The sequence below is a fragment of the Lichenostomus cassidix genome, chromosome 11, assembly GCF_008360975.1.
Source record: "Lichenostomus cassidix isolate B80296 chromosome 11, HeHo_3.0, whole genome shotgun sequence".
NCBI lineage: Eukaryota > Metazoa > Chordata > Aves > Passeriformes > Meliphagidae > Lichenostomus > Lichenostomus cassidix.
In genome coordinates this window covers 2,630,850-2,644,442 of record NC_139492.1, presented here as the reverse complement: position 1 = coordinate 2,644,442, position 13,593 = coordinate 2,630,850, and positions in this window count along the sequence as shown.

The following is a 13,593-nucleotide window of genomic DNA, read 5'->3' as shown; positions in this document are numbered from 1 at the left end:
TATTCTCCCCGAGCCGCAGCTCTCGCTGTCTCATTTATCAGCTCATTAAGAGCACGGCTGGGCTCGGTGGGGCTGATGCAGATGATAAGACACATCAAGCAGCAGCCTGTGACAGGAGGAGCAGGAGATCCCTGGGCAGGCTGATCCGACTCAGCTGGCTTTTCCTCCCATCCCCAGCAATTCCCAACCGTGTCTTATTTTCCTGGTTGCTTTTAGACGACTCTCGCTCCAATCTCGACGGGATTTCTCATTTGTTTTTATCCTCTTTTCAGGAAATGCATCATTTTCTTCCTCGCTGCTCCTTCAAGCTGGTGCACTCTCCCTGCAAATCCAAATTCTTGCCCCACCAAGGAAATGTGTTTCTCGTTTTCCCACTGCCAGATTCTCAGAAGTAATTTCTGTGTAAACTTTCCACCCTCCTTCTCCTGCTGTTTTCTGTCTTGTGTTCAAAAGGCCTTAAACCGTGTCGATTTTCTCTTTCCTTCCATGGCACAACAATCTTTTTAGCAAATCTCATAAACATCCCTGCTGAAGATGCAAATGTAATCCACTGCTCTTGGCTGCATATTTCCTGCTCGTTGGGTAGGCACCAGGAAAAGCCCCTGAGATCAATAGAAACATTAAAAATGTACAATGGATAAAAATTCTCATTTAGTCTGCATTTACATGTACTTGGTTACTTTCAGTGTTTCCTAAACCAAGGAGGAAGGGCAGAAATCTGACACTAAATGGAAATTTTACAGGTACCAAACGTGGGTTAATAAGGTATTTAAAGGTCTCAGGAATTTTGTTCCTGTAATATTTGCTGGGTTTTCTCACAACTCCCCTTCCAGACAAAAATCACAAGAATAAAAATGATTTTGTCCTGCTAACAAAAGTTTTCAGCCTTCTGAACTCTGCTACCAACTGTGGCTGTGGTTGGATCTTTTAACCTCCTTATCCTTCCCTTTCCAATCCAACCATAAACTTGGGACTTTGTCACTGCTGTGACAAGGAGCAGGTCTGAGGTTTCCAAAATGTGAAAATGCTCAATTTTTGGCTTGTTCTGTTACATTTTGGCTTAAAAAAAGAAACTTTCTGTGTGGGGAAAAGAGAGTTGCTGGTTATGCTCATTATTCAGGGCATTCCCCATCCATCCTCCTGCACTGGGATTTCACAATTCCCAACCCCTGCTCTCTCCTGCAGGTGACATTGCCACGTCAGTGTCACGTCTGTGTGGCACAATTTGCTCTCAAAGTGCAAACAAGTTCCTACAGAGCGAAAAGTTCAGCTCCAAACCAGTTCCATGGTGACCCTTCAGCCTTCCTGCCTGCCAGATTGCCATTGCTGGGAGTGAAGGATCAGAGCTCACATAATGCCCAGCTTTGTTTTTCCTCATTTATTCTTGCTGTCGGTGACTCCTGAGCTCCTCGGAGGATTTATCCCCCCTGTCTCCTGGATATCTCTCTCTTTTCATATTCATTTTTCACTCCCTTTGCACAGTTCCTGGTTGGGTGGATGAGATCATGGGCCTGGCAGTGTTGATTTTGGACAGACTTTCCCATTATCAGATGGGACCAGAGTATCCCCTGCATTTGACAAAGCTGCACAGGCTTTGTCAATTTTTTTTTTTTTTTTGTGGGATCTCTGTTCCCAAAAACTCTGGCAACTAAGTGGATTTATGCATTTGTTGATTGACCTGAGCATCTGTTTGGTGAGAAAAAGTGGTGAGGAGCCCCCTCTCCCCAGGGCTGGGCTGGGCACTGATGAGCTTTCCTGCCCCAAGCCCCCTGGGAAGCATTTCTGACAGGTTTTGGGAGCCTGGGAAGTGGGGAAGGAAAGCAAAGCAGCCAGTCCCAAAGTGGCTGTGGTGTGACAGCACCTGCAGGGTGATGTTTTGCTGTCATCTGCCTGGCTGTCCCCAAAAGCTGCGAATTGGAGTCAGCCAGACAAACAAGGGGGAAGGGCTTTTATTTATTTTTTTTTCCTTTCACCATTTGGTCAGAATTGGAAATGTGAAGAAATCTTTTCCTGACTCTGAGGGTAATGCTGGATGTGCTGCTGTTCCCCTGTAAATGGGAGAAATTGGGAACACACCATATAACCCTATGACTTCTTCAAACAAGGGTTTTGCAAAGAATGAGGATCAAATTATTTCCCCCTCCCTTAGTCTTCAAAAAGATCACAATCCTCCAAGTTGGGGCAGCATTTCAGCTTCCAGGGCAGCTCTCTGCAGGATAAAAGGCTCTAGAGCAAGTGATAATCTAATTTATTAGCACCAGGGCTGAGAAAACAGGGAGGAGAGAAAGGGAAATGAAGGAGAAAATAAAAGGTGGGAACTACAGAAAAAAAAAATAGTGTTCTTGTACTGAACTGCTCAATGGCTAAACTTAACTTACAAGACCCGGTTTGGGATCCCCAGAGATCTCCAGGCAGAGAAACAGCCTTTAATACACCAAAACCCCCCAAATTTCAGTATCCTCACGAGTCAAAGTGACAAGAGCTGACGGTGACTTGATCCTGTGAATTTTATTCCAGTCAGCAAAGGAAACCTTGGTCAGATGAGAAGTTTTTTTGATGTTTCTAAAGGCAGACAAGCTCTGAGCTCACCTGGCACTCAGGAAAAAAGCTGATTTAGTAGGAACAACATGTCTGGGGATGAGCCAGGAGAACATGCTTAATCACCTGCCTTCACCCCACACCTCCCACTGGCATCCCACCAAAAATATCCAACATTCAAAACATTCCCTTGTTTTCTTTTTGTGTTTTTTTTTTATTTTTCCTTTCAATTTGTTCACTTCTAAGTCCCAACCGAGATGAGAGCAGCGTCAGAGACAACAGTTCCCTCTTCACCAGGAACAGGGGGAGAAGAAAATCAGGACATATTTTCAAACCAGACGAACCAGTTCCCAATATTTATCTTCTGTGATGCACCAGTGTCATTTTTCTGAGTGAATGGCTCATTCTCTCTCCAAAACCCACTTGCCAGGAAGAAGATGGATTAAATCAAAGGAAAGAGGACATCCCCAGAGCCAGGATTTGGGCAGCAGATGAAGTGTCAGAAATTGAAGGAGGCAGAGGATGATTTCTAGTCAGAGCTAGTGAAGAAGAAGGGGAAAAAACAGGGAAATTTCAAGATAGGATTGACTTAAAGATGCCATGAAGTGGTTGATTGTGTCTGTGGGAAATCTCCCATTGCCATTTTCCACACAATCTGCAACTTCTGAAGAAAAGTCTAAAATTTTTCTATTTTTCTATTGGCATTCCATGAGATAATAGGGAATTCATCACCCATCCCCGATTTCTCCCCTGTGGTGCTGGTTTTCCAAAGCATTTATACCCTTTAACAACCTTTTCCATTGAGGAATGGAGCAGGAGAGCTGAGCACAGACCCTTCAGCCTCTGCTGGGATCTCCAGGCTCCTCTGCCCCAAGCTTTGAGCACCCAGCAGCAGCACAATAACCAGCCTGGAGGGATTTACTGCCTTCAGTACTTTAGTGCGTGAGAGAAGAGAGGCACAACCTCCGAATGTGGGGTCAGGGAGGCAGGAAACTGCCCTGAGCCCATCCCAGCATCCCTGTGGGGTGGCTGGAGGGGCAGGGGGATGCAGAGACCTGGTTCTCACCCTTGGAATTAGAAAGGAGCTCCAGCACAGGGTGCAGAGCAGCGCTGAGAGCTCCCTGCTGCAGGTTCAAAGGGCAAAGGGACTGAATCCCAAGCTGATTGATTTCCCCTCACTTCCCCAGGCACCAGAAATCCCAGATCCAGCCAGTCCCCTGTGCGGCTCTGTTCTACCCGGTGTCACCATAAGAGGGATCCTTTCGCCTGTCCCTGGAGGCTGCCCTGACATTTCTTTTGGAAATGAAGCAAGCGGAGCCGTGTGAGTTGAGTGAAAGTGCAATTACACAACGCTTTGAAGTGCCCTGCTAATCCTCTCCTCCCTCGGGACATGAGGCACAGCTCTGTGCAGTGACAGCCCCGGAGCTTCACCCCAGTGCTGGCTCTGGCAAGCAGGAAGGTGCTGGAGGAGCTGCTGCCTCGGGACAGTGCTGTGCACGAGGGCAGAAAGTGCCCCAAAAACCCTTTCCAAAAAAACAGTCCTTTGCTTCTTCCTCGAGGAGAAAAATCACAGGGAAGGAGGAGAAACTCCAGCAGTGATGAGTGGAGTTTCCATCCATTCCCAGTGGGTGCAGAAGCTGCAGGACTGGTGATGTCTGTGAAGGGATGGAACCAAAGGTGGCTGTGCAGGGCTGTGGTCTCCACACAATTTTAGGATACCTCAGTGCAGCTCCCAGGATGCTCTGCATTAGGATAAAGCCACACGAGGCTGGTGTGGACCATAAAAATCCTAACTCCAGCTCGGAAAGGAGCTCTGATTTTCCCTCCTGCCTTCCACCAGCTCCCCCTTGAAGCCCAGGGATGCAAAACCATCACCAAATCCTGAGGCTCTCAGAGGGACTGGGGAGAGGCGTTCCCACCTGCCTGCAGCACCTTGGCAGAGCTGCCTGTCCCAATCTGTTTACACAGCCTTGATGTCAGTGTGGAGACGTGTTAATAACCCAATTAAACTGTTCACCCAGCTATGGCAAATCCCAGCGCTGAGGGAAGGCTGGGCTGTTTTGCTTTGCCATTCTTGGGCCGAGTTGCAGCACGCAGGAGCCACGTCCCCGAGGCTGACACGCAGCCCTGCTCGTCCCCAGAGGGGTCTAACTCAGGATTGAGGCAGTGAAGTGCTAAAATATAAAGCTGGATGGACACATGGACACTTTCTGACTGTGTCCCCCCCATCAGGAGGACAGGGACACATGAGGGACACGTGGGAAATGTTGTTGTGGAGCAGAAAGGCTTTGCAAAGTGAGTGCCTTGCTGCCCTTGTAAAATCCTTACTCACTTCTGGTACTTTGGCTAACTAGAAAAGCATTCTGGGAATGACTCAGCTGAACTAGAGGTGAAAAACAAGTTACATCTTTGTAAAGCAATTATGAGAACCAAGTAGAGCTCACACCGTGGGGCTGTGGTTGGTCACACCTGATGTTTCTATCCTGGTCTGTGGTGTTGGTTGAGCACATTTGTTGTGCCTCACAAGCATGGAAACTCATAACAAACCACTTTAAGAACCCTGGATTTTTGCAATAAAGTGTCTTCCCCATACCATCATGGCAATCGAGTGTCTAATGTGGCTTTCACAGGTGAGAAACCTCCCTGAGACACCTTGCCACGTGGCTGCAAAGGATCAATTCCATGGCAAAGGCAGGGATGGATGGCAGTGCTGGAGGGAAGGTGCAGGGTGTGGTGGCACTGCCAGCAGTGGCTCTGGGAGCAGCAGGACAGGGGCTCAGGGCTGCCTGGGCTTGCCTGTGCAGTGACTGTGCCTCTGCTCCCCATCCACCAGAGGAAAGCAGGAATGTTTCCCTGCCCCACTGGGAGGATCCAGGAACTCCTGCCTACTAAGGGATCCCAAGGATGAAGCTCTGCTTTGCTGGAAAAGCCAGCTGTGAATGTCCCTCTGTCATTATCCATGCTGTCACCCTGTGGATGTGAGCAGCCTGTGGAGCACAGCACCTGTGCAGGTGTCCATAAATCCACACAAACAACAATCCAGGCTTCTATCTCAGTGTGTCAACCGCAAATATTTGAATGATGTGCTCTGTATTTCCTTTAGATTGATCCAACTTCCTTCTGGTCAAAACCCGTGAGCTCAGAGTGCCCTCAACGCTGTCCCCTGAACAATGAATTTAATACAAACTCCTGCAGGAGCAATGAAATTGAAAATTGTGCTACGTGGTCCCACCAGAAGAAAAATCTCCCCTTCCCAAGAGTCTTTAAGTTTGGATTTAACTGTGGGTGTGTTTAATGCCAGCTGGGATCCCCAGAGCTGAAAAACACATCCATAAAGCTGAAGTTCACCAAGCCACTCAAGGGCTGTTCTGAACTGGGACCAGCTTAAGCCTGTGCTTAAATATTTTCTTGAATCTAAGCCTGTATTAGTGGAAAAATCATTGTTCCGTAGTAGGTTTTTATAGGTCTGTTACTTTAGGGTCGTTTTAGTATTCTCTATAGGTTTTTTTTTTGGATGGCTTCCTCCACTCATCATTAATATCTGGCGTCAACTGTCTTTCTTTCTCATCCATTCCCAGAGACAAGGAAAAATTTTCCCTTCTTTCCACGGATGTATTTATGTTCCCCATGGAAATTCCTCTCTGTGATATATGAACTATTTTCAGAGAAGGTTAGCAAAGCCTAAATCACAAAGGGGAAGAAAACCTCCTCGGCTCGAGTTCACGAGGGGAAAAGTTGGGATTGCAGTGACCTGTAGTGTGAATTTTTTCTCGGGTTTAATTGTTATTTCCATTCAAATCCCTTCTATCCTCAGCCATAAATAACCCTCCTGAATAATCCTTAATTTTTGTCCCCATATCTGCCTCCCATAAAATTAGGAGGGAATATTTAGCATCTGCCAAGATGACAAAGTGTCCTTTATGGTGGCCGAATGAAAAGGAGAATATAACTTTGGGAGAGAGCAACATGCTTTTCTTCAGCGTAGGATTTCCTCCACAGAGACATCATCACAGACTGTCAGAAGCTGGGCAGCTCTCCAAAGGTTAGAGACGAGGCCAAAACTTACAATTTCTGCTTTGCACAGGGCCAGTTCTGTCTCGGAGATTTTTAAAGGCTGTCTCACCACAGCTGTGAAATTCGGAGTTTGCGGATTGCGGATTGCTCGAGGCGTTATCTCGCCAGCCTGGGATGGTTCTCATCCAGGGCTGGACTGGCTGTTCCTAGGGAATTCGCTAGGAATTGCTTGTAAAACTAGTTGGGAATTGGTTGTAAAACTAGCTGGAAATTAGTTGTAAAATGTGGATGCCAGGAAGGACACGGCTCGATCTTGTGAGATGACTCTGCTCTGCAGCCACCATGGGAAAGCTCAGCTCCACATCCCTCTGCTCCCTCCCTCCCTCCTCTCCCTGAATCCCCACAGAAAACCACCCCAAACCCACTTCCTGCACATCTCCTGAGCCGAGTGTGGTCCCTGAGCTGGGTGTGAACCTCTCTGCTGGGGAAACTGAGTCACCTCAGCGCTGTTGGGTGTTGCTGTGTGGGGCCAGGACACTGAACCTCTGTGTGAGAGCTGTGCAGGCACAGGAAGGAGTGAGGGCTCGGATATTTCACATGTGACGTTGCCGTGGTCCTGAGGTCACCCTCTGCACTGGACACCACTTGGGGCTTCACTCCCACGCCTGCCCAAGCCAGGGACAGCTGTGGAGAGAGGCCAGGCTCTGCTCAGCCCACCCAGGAGAGATTTCTGCTCACAGAACCCCAAGGTTGCCTCGTTAGTTGGAAATGGGGTGAGGGTGGAGCTGCTCTGGACAGCAGGTGGGTGATTCACTTCAACCCCTCAGCATTCCCTGAAAACAGAAGGAATCACAGTGCAAAACTCCACGTCCACATCTCCGTGCCACGGGCACAGCACTGCAGAGATCAACGCGGGATCTGTGCAGCCACGACCTTGGATTCACATCCAAGCACTTTCCAGTGGATGCAAAGCAATCCAGGGAGACCCTCAGCCTGGGAAAGCTGTGCAGAGCCCAGCCCAGCTCTCTGGTGGTCGCCCTTTGGGCCACAGCAGAGCTGCTGGTCTTACCCTGGCTGGGGCAAAGCCAGCCAGGATTGATGGGCTCCCAGCTGCTGCTCCCAGCCCCAAAGGAGCACACAGGAACCCCTGCTTCATCGGCTCACTGATCCTTCCCAACCTTAGGAAATCAGAGGAGATGGATTTTTCCCTCCGACATCATTACTGCAATAGAGTTTGGGAGGCAAAAGCAGAGCCCCTGGCACGGATCCAAGGGAGTAAGCCTGGGATAGGTTTTCTTTCAAGAATTCCAACTCATTCATGTAGTTTCTTAATGGTCCAAAGTCTTCGAGGAGTTGTTTTTTAGCTTCAGCTCCCTTTCAATATTTGTCATGTGTGTCAAAGTTGATTCTTCACGTTTCCTCTGTAGTTTTTAATGTTCTCAAGGAGAAATTTCATTTCTCAGGCATTTGAAAGACATTTTTCCCCCTTCTGATTTATTTTTTTAATGGCAGAAAAGAAGATACTTTTAAAACCAAGCAGCAAGAATATAGAAGGGGAAGAGCAGAGGGAAGTGTGTTTCATTTGGAGATGTTAATTAAGAAATCTTAACAAATGAATGGAAAAGGCCATGGAATCACTAATTCCTCATTCTATTTGGATAGACAGGCAGTGACCTACAGGCAGTGACCACTTGTCCACCATTTCTGAGTTCCTGAAAACCCCAAACAAATTCCCTACACCAACAGGAGCAGGAGTGAGACCAAAAGCCTCCCATCACCCAGCTTTCCTCACAACCTGCCTCCACCTCTGGCAACCCCAGGAAAGGCCAAAAGGTCTCTGCTGAGCCACCAGGGTGGAGTATGACTCGTCCTGTCTTGACGAAAGGCTTGTCAAGAGCGAGGCAGAGAGAGCGAGGCTGGGAGGGAACCCACCAAGCCCTGGTCATGCCTGCCCAGGCAAAGCCTGAGCACTGCAAATGAAGCACTCAGTGAAGCTTGGCTGAGCCCTGAGAGACAAAACCCCCTCCAAACACTCCCTCCTGCTCCCCTTGTTTCCAGGGAAGTCACCAGAAGGAGCTTCTACAGCCAAGAGACAGCAGAGCACCTGGGCTGTTTGGATTTTGGATGGGGTTTTTGTTTTCCCCGGCAACAGAGATCCTGTATGGTACAATGAGAATTAGTCCAGGAGACTTCAAAGGGCTGAATCACATCTGAGTCTGCTCTTGGGTTGGCTCTGCTCAGCCTCAAGCCTTATCAGGCAAGTTTGGCTACGTGGTTGCATTTCACACTCTGAACACAATTATTTTCTTAATTGTGTATAAACTGTGCCTACAGCTTTTTACCAGTTGGTTTTGCCAACAGTCGACCTGGTGATGCTCAAGCAAAGTAAAATATCTCTGAAATTAGCTAAGAAAATAAAACTGGAATATCAAAGGTTTCAAGACAGGCTGCAAAGCAGTGCAGAGCAGCAGCAGTGCCCTGGTTTGAGCTTTAGCTTAGTCTGCTACTATTTACTCTCATTAAATCCAGAGTCGTCTGGCTTCATTTGGTTTGCCAGAAATTTGCTTTAGGATAATTTAGATCAGAGTCACCAGGCTTTCCCCCACCACCACCTTTTTAGGACAGAGGATAATAATAGAGGATTTTTTTTTTTTCCATGAAAGCATATGCAATTTCCTCTCTAACCATCCAAAACAAATAATCAGGAGATTTCCCCGTGTTTACAATGGGTCTTTCTACTGACCTTCCCTGCAAAGCACTTTAGGAGAAATCAGTGAAAAATACTCCATGAGAAGTGGGTCACAATTGCTGTTATTGTTACTCGGGAATTATGTAGTGTCTAATCTGAAACCAGACACAACAATTGAGGGCTTCTCCTCGCCCTTTTCATAACAAACCAATTATATTTAACAGTAAGTACAGTTCAATTGGAATAAATCTGGTTTGTACACAGAGACGTTGCATGTTTATTAATAATCTTTGTGTTTAGCGTTTAGACCAATTCCAAATATGAGCTGTAGCAATGGATAAAAACTTTTTTTTCTCTTGGCATGATGGAGTGACCATGACTGACTTGGCTCTGCCACTCCTTTTGAACAACCACGATTACATCAGTTCAAAACTGGCCACACGAGCCTCAATTTGCAGCAAAGCAAAGATGGACAAAAGTGAGGGTAATTCTTTCAGATCTCGTGGGGAAAGAGGTTTATTCAGCCCCTCATTTGAGGAGTTTTGACAGATTCCTTCATCTTTTCAGTCTGGGCTGCTTTTAGGTCACATCACTGGTGAGGATTTGGGATTTTCTGCTCAAAATCCTCAAATTACAGCACAAATAACCAGAGCTGTCTCACCTGCACTGCCAAGAACAGGTAAGGAAAAAAAAAAGCAGCCTTTTGGATGAGCTTAGAGAGGACATTTTAGGCAAAGGTTGCATTTGCCAAACAAGCAGAGATGTTATTTAGAAGATACAACCTGCTGAAATGAATATTCCATCTCCCTGATTCCCTGAATCACAGACCTTACCCAGCTCCTCCACACACAACCAAAGGGTGATTCCAGCAAAGCCTGAGCCTCAGGTGGTTGGGAGTTTCAGCCCTCTGAAGGTGTTTTGTGTCCTGGCAGATTCTGGAGATCATTTTGACATCCAGCTCAGAGCAGGAATTGACTGAGCTGCTGTGTGCTGAGCGTTGATTGAGGTGGAGCTGTGCAAAGCGCCCTGCCCAGCTTTGCATGAGGAAGGATGGAAAGAGATCCCTGGGAAACAGAATCCTCCCTCTGTGCTGCAGTGTTTGGGGATGTGATTATGAAATATTGTGCAGGGCGTGCCAGGAGCTGCAGGTCCATATTGTCCTCAGGTCCATATTGTCCTCATCTCCATCACTCAGATCCTGGGCATGGAAATGAGGGAGTCTCTGCTGAGCTCAGAAAGCCCAGCTGGAGGATGTTGTTGCCCTGCAGATGGGACAGTGGAAGGACAACACCAGCTTCTGCAAGAGATGAAGAGCTCCTTAAGTACTGTGAGATCCCAAATCCATCACATGGAGCCTGATGAGGGGGCTGAGCCAGTCCAAATACAACTGTTTAACAGTTTATTCTAACCATCCAATGAGAGTGAAACAACTTAAAAGGATTCATGCTGCCAGCAATCTTTTCCTTTTTTTTTTCCTCTCTTCCCCTCCTTGCATGGCATTTGTTAGAAATCAGGATTTTCCTTAACTAAATGTCTTGTGGTCTCCTTAGCTTTGTTTCTTAACAGGGTTGTCTTTATGTTAGTTTTCTTTGGCTTCCCAATAGAAGAGTAACAGATTTCTTTTGAAGTTTTTATTGATGAATGAGCTCCTATAAATAACTCTCTGTGGCAGCAGCTTGATCTCAGAGTTTACTCTGGAATAATAGTAGCAATGGGAATGGAGGAAATTTATGGCAGCATGACATGAAATAGTTTAATGGGCTTCATACTGTTTAACTTAATCTTTACAGATGTAAAAACAGAAATACAATTATTTTAACAACTATTATTACATATTGCTCTTCTAACGAAAACAGAAACTCAGTAAGCAATTGGAGACAGGTAGTGAGGAATTAAGGAGCCCAGCTCACTGTGGATTCAGGAATTACTGCTTTGGGCTAGTGGATTTGCAAAGCTTCATCTGGAGAGCTGTGGGAGATCTGAGGTGGCTGGAAGGATGGATCTGCAGGTGGGATTTGGCACTGGCATGGCAAGCTGAGTCACGGGATGTAGATGCTGGAAGCTGCTGAAAACAGTGGAAGTGGCGGAGATTTGTCTTTGGAAGGAAAAAAATCAACCTTGTGTTTAGTTCCATGTCCCCTTATGTCACCTGTGTGCTTGGTGAGGAGCTGATCCCAATCCCACCCAAGGCAATCAGCAGCTCTGGGGACATGGGGGATCCTGGGACACATCCCTTGTGCCTTTAGCTGGAATCCTCCCACAGCTGGAATCCTCCCACAGCTGGAATTCTCCCACTTCAGCAGCAGGAACTGGGTTTGCACTCATACCAGCCAAAGGATGGAAAGGACAGAGGGAGGTGATGAAAACCGACCTGAGAAAAGAGAATTTATCTGTTCACCATCACCAGTCTGCTCATCTTCCCATCACGGGTTTTCTCAAGTCTCTAAGGCAATGTCACCTGAGGCAAAGGTGACCCAAAGGTGTCTCTTTAAGCTGTGTAAACTCAGGAAGGCAAAAAGGAAAATCATAAAAAAATTTCTAAATATCCAACCCAGAGGAAGCAGGCTGGCAACTCACCCAGCCCATCCAGCTGGGGGATGTCAGGAACCAATGCACGAGAGGTGGGTGTAAAATCCAGGATCAGAATCACCAGGGAAGGTCACAAGACCTAATCCAAACCTGAGGTTTCCTTTGGATGTGGCTCGTGGCCAAGCCCAGCTCCATTTGCTTCTCGGTGCTTCGCAAAGAGCTTGAGTAAATATTGAAACATGTTGGTGCTCTGCGTAATTTCTGCAAAAAAAAAAAAAAAAAAAAAGCTGACAGCTTTTGTTTCCTCCTGGAGGGAGCATTATTTGAAATGAAGCTGCAGCGAAAATGATCAGCATTGTGTGTTCCCAGCTGCCTGTTCAGTGGGAAATTTTGCGTTCTCCGCGACGCTTTCCAATCCACAGAACTCGCAAATTCTTCCTCGATTTCCAAAAATGTGGGAAAGTTTATTTATTTCTCCATGCATTCCTGATTCGCAACGTGCTCTCTAAAAATGTCGCTAAGATTTAGGCTAACCGAGCTCATGCTAAATTTAGCAACCGTATTTTAAATAAACATTCTTTACGCTTTGCTGAGCCGGCTTTGAAGCCGGCTTGAAACGAATGCGTTCGCATGAACATGAGCAATGTTTGACTTTGGCCTAAGCGAACATCTGAATAAGTAATAAATGTATTATTCGCTGTAATCCGAAAATGAGATTTTAGAGGTCTCGTTCAGTCAATTTGGGAAAGATTCCCTGCGAGGGATAGCGAACCAGGCCTGGGTTATTTCTGGAAGAGCCCATTTTCGTTCTCTCTGACCACACAGAGCTTCCTTTTGGTGTCTTGTTAGGCACTGGGGCTGCGAGGCTCGGTGAGATCAGCTGTGACTTAGCACGCACTGCGTTTGAGGAATCTGGCCCATTTTAAAGCACTTAATGATTTGTCTGGATAAAGCACTAAAAATATACTGTGGGGAGCAATTATGCAACGTCCAGACTGATGGATTGCATAACCTAGTAGACCTTTTCCATCTGTAACTTCTCTCCTTCTGTGATCTTGTCTTCTTGGTTTTTCGCTTCAAATCAAAGATGGGATCTGTTTAACATCCCAAACGCTGTCTCCTGGGAGATCTCTTCCCTGGGTGTGGGGGGCTATGAATCAAGTGAGGAAGCAGATCCTTCTTCCCTGTTTTTTGCTTCAGGAATTGGCTGCTCCTTCAAACCAGGCTTAGGAGCAGCCAGCAGGAAGCCAGTGGGTTTTGGTGTGCAAAGGGATGCTCTCTCCTTCATGTGTCTTCTGTGGTAAAGAATGGAAGGGGAATTCACTTTTAAATGGGGTGGGGGGAAGGAGGAGAGGCCACAAAGTCCCTCAGGTTTATGTCACCTTGGAGTCAGGCATGGACAGCCACACCTCGAGTGACAAACCCTCCAAGTGGCTACTCTGCTCACGTGTAAATATTTGATTATATTTTATACACACTACGGGACCAGCTTGAGGAGAACACACACGGAGCCTGTTTAAAGACTGCAAGCCCCATTTATGAGAAATCAAACTCCGGAATCATTTTAACGCGCCCAATTTTCAGTTCCCCTCATAGGAAACTCGTGTTTGGAGCAAAGCCGCTCTGGGAACCAAACAACTCCTCTGTGAGCCTCTTCCACTCTGTGATCTCCCCTGCTCCTGGAGTTAAAATTGGCTGCAGAGCTCGGAGACGGAAACCTTGCAGGGTTGGGAGAGGTCATTCCTCTCCAGAGGAAGGGGAAGGCATCTCCATCGCCCACACAAGGAGTGTGCTGTTTATACTGCATCCCAGGCTATTTTCTC